Raw genomic sequence first — 11,188 nt, 5'->3', positions numbered from 1 at the left:
GCTGTGATGCATTTGACTCATTTCTGGATTCACTGACTCAAATGAAAACCAGCAGGACACCCCAATTCCTGAGGAGCAGCATCAAAAACCACTGAACTAATTCAAGGTCACTGTCCAGTGTTTAGTATCTTTAAAAATATGCAAAGTGAAACATAAGGCTTTTACAAACCTCTATATTTTAAAATTCATGTATATTACGATATACATAATGTGGTATTAGCAAGACAAGCCAGATGAAAAACTGAAGGTATTTCTTGAAAAGTATTAAAAGAAGTATATATTTGAAAAAAATCTAAACAAAAGGAAAAAAACAATAGGTGCCATAAGTTTTGATTGCAAAAATGATTACACTTTTCCAAACTGGAGCCCCTAAATTTAAGAGATATTGAATGATGGTCATAACATTTTATTTCTCCCCAAATACCCGAAATGTACTTTCCAGTCACAAAGGAGAAGGCCTCTGACTGCAAATGATGCAAACAGTCAACTTGAAGCAGATAATGCTGTTTTTCCTGACACTGGGCGTGAATGGTACTTACCTGAAAAGATTGCTACCGGATGTTACCATGGTAATCAGTCATCACTCCACCTACCTCTGCTCTGTGGTTGGTTCGTTGACAGACAACCACCCTGAAATCAATCCCAGGTTCTGTTGCTGCAGCATCCATCACATCAGAGAACATCTAACTTTCTTAGTTTACCTTCACGTGTTTGTTTCGTTCTTGTTCGATTTTCCTCTTCAACTTTTACTTTTTCCTTTTCTGTTTTTTTCTCTCTTGCTCCCAGTTTTACAATAGTTTCAAATGAATCACTTCACTGGATGTCAAAAACAGCTTGCATAAAGCAGACGCACAGTTTGAAATTATAAAAACCAACAAAGAACTGTTCATATATTGATACTGACACAGTTAAGCGTGTGGATCAAATCTCAGATATTTTCTTGAGAATAAGTTTTAAAATAGATGCTTCCCATGAACCATCCATGCCTTTTTTATGACTACAATAGAAAAATCACAGTGGAGGATACCAACTTTTTCTTGTTGCATTCAAGGATACTGAGCACTTAATCCCATCTGGACTGACACATCTTGAATATTGCATAACACGCAGTACAGTAGTAAATTTAAGGCACTAAAAGTACAGTGAAGATGCATTAAAAAATAATGTCATGAATGAATGCATAGTAGTTATTTCACTGCCTCGGTTGCTTCTGCATCTTTATGAATCACGACTCCTTGTGCTTCTTTTTGCTGAAGACAGTTTTTTATCACTCTTGCATTACATTTGAATGACTTTGGGATCAGTCAGACACCTCCCTGATGGTACTGTGTCACAAATAAAAACATGAATGCATAAATTAAGAAGGGCTGCATTGAATGATCTTTCAAGCAGTTATTGAATAAAATTTTAAAAATGCCTTTGACAATTTCCAAGAGCCTAAATTTATGTCTGAAAAACAGTCTAAAATCCGCATATGTTAGCTTTGCAAAGGAAAAAGAAATCCTCACACTTGTCAAGCCAGAATCGTTTTTTATCCTTAAAGAAATTGTGATTGTTAAAAAAAAAGTCATTTAATTTTCTGTTGGCCAGATACTTAATAAACTAATTCAACTCTAATTTGTTTCCCTTCAAACAAAATTGTGCCAAAGACTCCAACAGTCTGAAGCTGCTGGAGATCATAAACGTTACAAAACAGGCTTTTGTCAACTCATTGCTCCAGCTAGCACCATCAAAAGGTGCAAATACATAAAAATAATGAACAATGAACAGTGCCTGTCCCCACTGGCTGCTCCGCATGAATGCTGGCGTTAATGTCATGTCAACAACTTAATTTTAACACGTTTTCGTAGCATTTATTGGAAAGTACAGTGATTCTAATCACATCTGAATAGGAACATGAAAGCAGCGTCGCCCATTGTTAGCAATTATATCTCAGACATGGTTCAGGAAACTAAGCCCAACCAAAGAGGGCTTTTTGTCTCTTTCACATTCTGTCTCTGTCTCCCTTTCTCCCCACTTCAAGAACAGCAAATGAAGACCATATTAGCAGTGATGTATGCGCTGATGCATGATGTCATCATTCATGCGGTGATGTTAAGGGAACAATACAGCTCATAATGATCATGATTGATAACGAGTGGGTGAGGTTTGTGTGTGTGTGAGTGATCGTACGTGTGACGCAGTAGGATTAAAAGTCAAAGAGAGGCGAGACGGAGACAAGGCGGTGGAAGGGGCAGAGGTATGGTGCGAGTAGAGAGCGGGACTACGGAGATTTAGGGTGAGAGTACACAAGGAAGTAAGATTAAGAGACAGAGAGGGGGCGAACAAGGGAATAAAAGAGAAAAACAGTGAGGGAATGAGAGAATGAGACAGAGTTGTCCGGCACTCTATCACACCAAACAAGAGTAATGTTAAGGCCTTAAGGATCTTTCACACACTTGATGGATGATTTTGTGTGTGTCAGTGAGAGTGCGCATGTGTCTCTGTGAGGCAGAGAGAGAGAGAGAGGGAGAAAGGGAGGAGGCGTGTCTGTGTGTGAGCCACTGCTGCCTCCAGTGGCAGAAGATGAAGAGAACGATGACTGTCTGCTGCATATCCTTCAGTTCATTACACACACACACACGCAGTCGTGTATGCCTGACCTCAAAAAACAATTGCCATCTACATTATTTTTCATTAACCTTAATCTAACCTTAAAACATGTCTTCACCTTAAGATTTCATGATTTACTTCATGATTGCTTCCTCTGTGTGTTCATAAGGAGGACACATCTCTTCATGATGTAACTGTGTAACACACAATCACGCCCAAGTCAGAAGCAAATGCACCATGAAATCATGAAATGCACACACTATCCTGTCTGCACAGTCCTTTCGTAGTATGTGTATCATTGCACCTTTATTTTTTCTCTTTAACATGGCATGACTCAATAAATAATTAAGTTTTATTTCCTTTCACAAACTCTTAAAAGCTTTCCATTTTACCGAAAAGCACAAGGTCTTTAATAATCACCCAAAAAACACATTAGAAAATAAAGTTGTTTTTTTTAAATGAAACATTATCATACAAATAAATGTGAAATTCACTATCATCTTTTTTAACTTGAAAAAATATGAAGGAAATAGCAAAAAGAATTGTGACAGTTGTACTTACATTAAAAAAAGGGTTGTTGTTCTTTTAGAATTTCAATATATGTAGATACTGATACCCAATAAAATACTCAATATTCAGATATTGTTAGATTAACCCTGTCTATTAAGTTTACAGACAGGCAGAGCTGATAAGGTTTGCTGTTCAGTGCTGATGTTAATGTTATCATTTTACAAGCTATTACTGCTAGCCTGCTACCTGCTAAAGCTGCTAATGACAACTTAACACAAAGCTAATATGGACAATTGCAAATAGTTTTAATGTACCTACTCCGTACATATGCTATGGTACTGGTACCATATATACTGCACATGAATTTAAAACGAATGCCCCTTTGAGAGAAGCCATTAGGCATATTTAGTTTGTTCAAAAAAAATCACCAAATATATGTCTGACCTCTCCTGTAAACTTAGTATACTTGGATGCAGTGTAGTAATACTACAGTACAGCATATCTTTAGGTTTTAAAGTAGCTAATGTCAACATTTCTATATAATCTGTATTTTGCACACTTACTTATTCCTTTTCAGAGAATATGTTACAGTGCTAGTCAACACACTTTTTTACTCTGCTTGTTAAGTAATGATGTATAGACCTGCTGATAACAGTATTTCTGGGTCTGTGACTTTTCTACTTTCCCCGAGGCTCCTGCTTTTTCACCTGCATCAGTGTTGTGCCATTTGGTTTTTGAATAGGCATGTAAAAACTCTCTGTGTGTACTAATGTCATCCGGAGTCACAGTATTCCAGACACCAAGATTTCAAGGCTTGAGAAGTTAATGTAATGTAATGCTAATGTAATGTTGTATATGGGATAATTTCACACTACATTAGACAATCAATGACTGACCCTCAATTATAGGTCCCAACTTTTAAAAACACACTGTCCTTATTTACTGCCAAAGCTATAACAGTGCTGGACATTTTTTTTAAGTAAAACTTATAAGAGCTTTAAACTCAGCTAGCTAGTTAGCCTTCTGCTAACCTTCAACTTCATTTAACCTTAAAAACTTTCTTTTTCGTGGTTAGCTCAGCTCCAAGCTTTAATGCCTGAATGAGCACACACTCTGGTCACTACAAAGACCATAAAATGAGTTCAGCGTTCATTATTAGGTCAGTTTTTATGAATTAAAACTAATAAGATTCCAGCCAAGCTCAGCTGTGCTAACTGGTAACAGATAGCAAGCTAAAACGTATTAGCAATTAGCTTATTTGCATGAAGGATATTTAAAGAAAGAGACACGACACTCATCGGGGGAATTCTAAAACACCAAAGATCCTAGTAGGAGTACAACTTCTAAGGGGAAACGCTTTTGAAAAACCTATTTCAAAAAAGGTCAGAAAACTTTTTAAGTGGTTCACTCTGTTTGCTTTATACTCCACTACATTTATTCTCTTCTCTTTCATACATTTTTATGCATTTACATTCATCCATTTTAGTGCCATCAAAACTTTCCAAAGCAGAAAAAAACAAAAGTAGTGTCAATGATGTCAGTGCACATGGAGAGCAATGACTAACCTATTATTTATGTTAAATATATTGCAAATTTATCATGTGACCGATTTTACTGATAATGAAAAATTATGGTAATTCCTAAATGTCCATAAATTTAGCGAACAGTAAAGGATTCTAGTCAGCTGAATTCAAGGTCTCTCTTTCTCTTGTGCAAGTGTGAAGTTGTTTAGAAGTCTATAATTTTCTGGCTTAGTTGTACTGCCACTGGCCCAAAACTCTGCTCATTCATCAAAATGTCTCTTTTAAACAACCCTCTCTGTCTTTCCCTCTCCGTCTCTCTTTCCCTCTCTTTGCGTTTTGTTCTCTCATCTTGTTTCTCTCCTGTCTGCTGCTCTTATTTTTTATTTTTGGCTTAGTCTGTATTAATAACAGTTTCTTAATTTTCACATGAAAGATGGTTTCTGATACCATTGTAAGAAAAACTTTATATTTCCTAAGCTTTTTTTGATTGCAGTGTAGTTTTGTATCATTGTATTCAAATATGAAGAACTGAAAGATGAAACTGAATATGTCATTCATTAAAAAGTAAACTTTTTTCAGTCCTTTGTTGTTAAAGTCATTTAAGCTTTTGGTCAAACTTTTTTTTGTAATTGGACTAAATTGAACCACGATGGCTTGATATCTTGCAGCACAGCTATCTAATATTAGTCACATAACAGGAATTTAATGTTTTTCTCATTCTCGCTGCAATTTTATGTATTTATTTATTCATTTATTTTGTCACACGATGTAAATCTCGAACTATCTGTCTTCTCCGTCTTTGCCTGTTTCCCTCTCTTTCAGCTGTGGCAGGAATTTGTAATTATTTTTCCTTCGAAACTCATAAAACATGTTCGGCTTCAGCCCTTTTGACATAAACACATACACACACAAACACACATATAAGTCTTGTCCTGTTTGTAATTATCAATCCATTGGGGGATTTGAGGATTTTCTCTGTAAAACTTAAAGGCTTGTTTTTCTGTTGAACAAAACCACATCAGAAAGCATGCGCACATAAGAAGGCACACACGCACGATGACACACATACAAAAACTTCATTGTCTTGCATGGAAATCGTATGCAGAAGCTCATGCACTTAACACACACACATTAACGCACACAGGCGCCACAAGAATCTCCAGGGAGTGGAAGCCACAGCGTTTGAAGATAAGGATTTTTCCTCTTCTTCTTCTTCTTCTTCTTCTTCTTCGTGTATGCCTGTTTGTATCTGCATGTGGCTCTTGGGCATATGAAATATGACATTTGAGGAATTCAACTTCACAAAACATGTTTGTCGCAAATTGGCGCACTGCAGCAACTTATTCTTGCTTATCATTTTACTGTTGCACATGATGAGTACACTCTTGTGTACAACAGCTCATACACACATTTTTAAGTGGGAAAAAGCAAAGTGTATTTTTCAGGTAAATAAAAGTTCAGAGATTAAAAACACATTACAGAAAGGGCCTATCATAGCTGATTATGATTCTTTAATGATTGGGCTCAACATTAATTTTAGCGTTTCACTGAATTACTTAGAGAGAAATATATATAAAAACAAATGGGTAAAATCAATGGGCTGTTCTTGTGTGTGTGTGTGTGTGTGTGTGTATGTGTGTGTGTGTGTTTTTATATGTTTTAAAGCTTGATGTGACATTGATAAAAGGCTGGAGTGATAGGCGATCAACTAAGCCTGGTACAAGGTACCATCCAGAAATCTCTTATCAGTATGATTTAACAAAAAGGGTGACCATGGTGATACCCCTTCAGAATAAAGTTCAAGCCCCAACAACAACAATTAGGTTTAGGAGATTATTCATAATTTGGACATGCTTTTATGCTTCATGTTGGGTTCTTCAACAATGCAGTAGCAGAACACCTTCATCATGAGCTTATCTTTTGTTCACGTAACGTGATATATTACGTGTTCTTTACACTGCATTAGTTAATTATTATCCAGAGAAGTTTTTTTGCTGCACTGCCGATTACATTATTTTTTTGTTATTCCATAACACTGTGACAAAATTTCCACTTTAAAATATAAACTTTATACTATAGTTCCATGCACTAACACAAATCCCCATTTTGACCAGGGCACACATACAATCTTTCTTTTAGTTTTAAAGCATGAACACAAAGCTATGGTAGCTTGTTTCCGTTGCTGAAAAGAAAAAAGTTTTGCCATCCATAAATCAAAGTTTTAACGTAGTAACCCAAAATTTAAAGAAAATAACACATATCAGAAAATAGCTAAAAGTTTCAACTTAACGTGAAATTTGAGATAATAATCAGAAAATAACTTTAGATATACAAAATAGTGGAAGAATAAATGCATATATATTTAGAAAAGTGCAGCAACATTATGACATGATTAAATAAAAATGTAATGTAAAAATGTAATGATTACAGTAATAGTACCTATTGTACTATAGAGTGAAGCAGCATCACCATGAAGCCGGTGGACAAAAGTTCACTGACTAAAATTAGCAGACATAACCTTTAGCTTAACACTATTTAATTAGGCATGTTATATAAAACCTTTTACTCTATACGATTGTTATAGAAAACATAATTAGTAGCTTCCTGAAAGAACAGGAATCTTCTGAAAACAGAAGTGGTAACAATTAAATGTTTATGTAAAATTTTAAAATATTGGGGTGTCCCCAGAAGAATGGTTTGTCTGCATCACCTGACATTATAGCAACAGGAAGATAATGTTCCCTTTGTAGGTAATTTTAAAGGCGGTAAACTTAATGTCCTGCATTTATCTGAAGGTAACTGAAAACAGCATTGCAGCACACTGTAGCTGTGAACACACTCAAACACTCACAGCGTTGGCCTCTAGACACATAAAAACAATGTCCAATCGGCGTGCACATGTGTCAGTGTGAGTTTCAAAAACCATTTGTCAACCGTGTTCCATGTTTTCCCCCCAAAAATGACATCCGAAGCACCCCAGGGTTTTTGTCCATATAGTGGCATGAATACACAGTACACTACACGCACAAAAGAGAAACAAAAAGGTTTCCAAATGTAAATGCACACATATAAGTGTGTGTGTGTGCGTGTGTATAAGTTCTGCTCCAACTTATATAGCAGAAGCTGTAATTTCCAGCAAATAGGTGGCAAATTTCTTGCGGTAGCCCCCACCATAGCCTCTGATGTCAGTGGTTACGAATTTGGGAGCAGTAATTTTGCAGAGACTTTTCAGTGCCAGCTTTTTGTCACTTTTTTTCAGTGGAAATTTATAGATTAGGTTTCTAAACCAGGCACTGGGATCCATGTCCATGTAGCCTGCCTTTAATAAATAACTTCTAGGCATTTAGATTCTCTTATCCACAATAATTTCTGATAGAATAACATTATTAACAAGAAACACATCCAGTAAATAAAAAGGTAAAGTAAACAATCTGAAACTCTTCTCCATCATAGACAGAAATATTATTCCTTTTGCATAGTCAGTGGCTCTACATGGGTCACAGGGTGATACTGCAAAGTCTCTACATGACACAAGTGCCATTACAATTTAATGAGACTGAGTCCCACGGTAAGAGACCACATTTGCTCATCTAAGCTCTAATGCTGAGAACTGAAACTCTTTCTCAAATGATTTCTTCACTGGCTGAGTCAGCTCACTATGAACGGGCTGTATTGATAGAACAGAAAGCTCCTGTTTGTATATATACAGTATATATTCAAAAGGAAGAAATCAAAGACAGATCTGTCAGTATTATTTTTGGTAAAAACTTCCCAGTGTCAAGTTCTAGTTCATCTCCAATCACAAAAAGCCTCATTTCTTGACTAAAGACTGATGAATTCATATCATATTATAACATTTAGCCCAGATAAGCCATATATTCCCAAGTCACTGAAGAGAAACTCATTTATCACTGTAATTGCTGAAAGCTCATTTTAATAATATGAGACCAGTGGCAACTGTTATTTGACACTACGGGGCACCATTTCACAGAGTTCATCGAGTTTCACTACGTAAACCATCAACCAGTGGTAACTGTGTAATTATCTGACCGGACATTTTCAAGGAACCCTTTAGTGTCATTGTACTTGTACAACAAAATTGTTTAGTTTCCTCTGAAATACAAATTAAAATGGAGTTGTACAGGTATTTTTGAAAGAGTGGGTCACTTTAAGGCACAGGAACAGCGTATTAAACAAATATGAGCTAGCCTACTTTAGCTTTCTCTAACATTTAGAGTATTGAAGTCCATTTTTGGTAACAGCTGTTAAATCAGTGCTTTCATTTCACCCTGAGCCAATGGGACATTATGGCACTGAATCTAAAAGATGCATGCATGTGGCACTTAAATCACTGACTAAATGGAGGAGCCAGAAAAAAAACACCATCTACCAGTATACACTCACCAGACTTCATTAGGTACATGTTGCTAGTACTGGGTTGGACTCCCTTTTTATCTTCAAAAAGGCCTAAATTCTTCATGGCATAGATTCAGCGGGGTCCAGGAAACATTCCTCGGAGATTTCAGTACATATTGATGTGATAGTGTCACATAGTTGCTGCAGTTTTGTCAGCTGCACATTCATTATGTAAATCTCCTGTTCCACCACATCCCAAAGGTGCTGTGTTGGACTGAGATCTGGTGACTGTGGAGGATATCTGAATACAGTGAACTCATTAGTCAAGACATCCTAAAAAAATTCTACTGGTTTTGATCTGATCTGAATAATTTGTTTGTTTTTCACCTCTCTTCCAAACTTTACTTGGCTTACATCTAGTTTAGTACTAGAAACTGATAATGTAATGTAAAGTAATATGTAAGAGAAAAAGGTGGAGAACAGGGGCACAACTGAAAATAATCAATACAGCCTACAGACAGAAGTAAATTACCCAGAAGACACCTACTAAGTACAAACAAAAAGAAACTAGCACTACACATGATGCAGAGGAATAGTCGGGAGGCAGGAATAATAAACTCAAGACAGAAACTAGAGACCCAAAACTTTAGCTCTTCACTAGTACATGACTCAAATATACACAAAAACCAAAGCTTCTGAAATCTTACAAGGATTAAGCTCACAATACAAAAGATGGAAATCAAAACAGGAATCCCCAAACTACATAAACAGTGTCTGGAACTCAAATACAAGAACCGAAACAAGATTACTAGAATGAAGTAAAATCAAAAGAGGAATCCAAAAATCCAGCAGAGACTGAAATTTCAGACAATCTGAATAATAATAAAGCCCAAACTGAGATATACTTGAAGAATTCAAAACTACAAAGACAAAGAAAACCCAAGGACCTTAGCAAATATATACACGTATATTTATTATAATATAGTATTTGTTTACTTTGCCACTCAGGGCACTCTCTGTCCTTCTGTTTATTTCTAAGACAATCTACCCCATTACAGTTTTATATATTACTTGATATTTACATTGCTTTCTGTTTATTACAACACAACATTAATATTGCTCAGTAAGACACTACAAATAGATTGATCAGTTTTCTAATCTGCATTCTATTAATTACAATTGTTTGTTACAATTGTTATCAGCACCCTATGTTTACATGAAAGGAGAGGTATTATAAGCATCTGCCCACTTACAAATATGGATCCAAAGGAAGATAAACCCTACAATATTAGAAAAAAATATATTAAACACATGTTACAGACTAAAAGCAACACAGCTCTGTGAGTCTGCGTTAGAGCTGAAAAACACTGTATGAATGTGTACGGCCTTTAAATGTTTTGTTCAGTCAGACTGAAGAAGAGTTACTTTATTAATAAAGTTTAGTCTATGTGAAGACAGAAGGGAAAATTGTCAAAAGTGCCAACTGTGAAACTTAACAGACTTGTCAGTTTGACAGCTCTATCATTAAGACTGATGGATTATAATCGAGAATTTGATTAATGTTTAAATACAAATACTTTAAATCCAATGCTAATCAAAGACTAAAAGGAATGCTTAAATGTGAGGAAGACAGTATTAGATTTTATTCTTTCAGTTTCTTTCAATTCCTGTGGTGTTTAACTGTCTGAGGACATGCAAAGAATAAATACAATCAAGGCTCAGACTGGGCTACATGCAAGTACAAACAGGTGCTCTTTTTATGGTCTTGTATTCAAACTTATAAAACAATAAAATTGTTGAAATATTGTTTACAGTCAGCAGGGGGGAAAATCAAGGAATAAAGCTGTGTACAATTCAATTTAGTTTTATTTATATAGCCCCAATTCAGAACAACAACTGCCTCGTGGTGCTGTGCACTGAAAGGTAAAGACCCTACGATATTAGAAAGAAACTTGGTGACATTAGGAAGGAAAAACTCAGTTTTAACAGGAAGAATCCCCCCTGCAGAAACCAAGGTCGGGTAGGGGCGGCCATCTGCCATGACCAGTTGAGGCCAAAGGGAAGAGAGAAAAGAGAGAAAGAGAGAGAAAGACAGGACAAATGAAATGAATATGGAAGTATATCATATAAGAATCTATATTCACAATAAAACACAAAGACTTTAGATACTATTTTTAAAAATCCAACAATTTACACTCTTCACTGTT

This window comes from Oreochromis niloticus, linkage group LG22, assembly GCF_001858045.2.
Source record: "Oreochromis niloticus isolate F11D_XX linkage group LG22, O_niloticus_UMD_NMBU, whole genome shotgun sequence".
In the NCBI taxonomy this organism is placed as follows: domain Eukaryota; kingdom Metazoa; phylum Chordata; class Actinopteri; order Cichliformes; family Cichlidae; genus Oreochromis; species Oreochromis niloticus.
Note: the sequence above shows the minus strand (reverse complement) of the source record.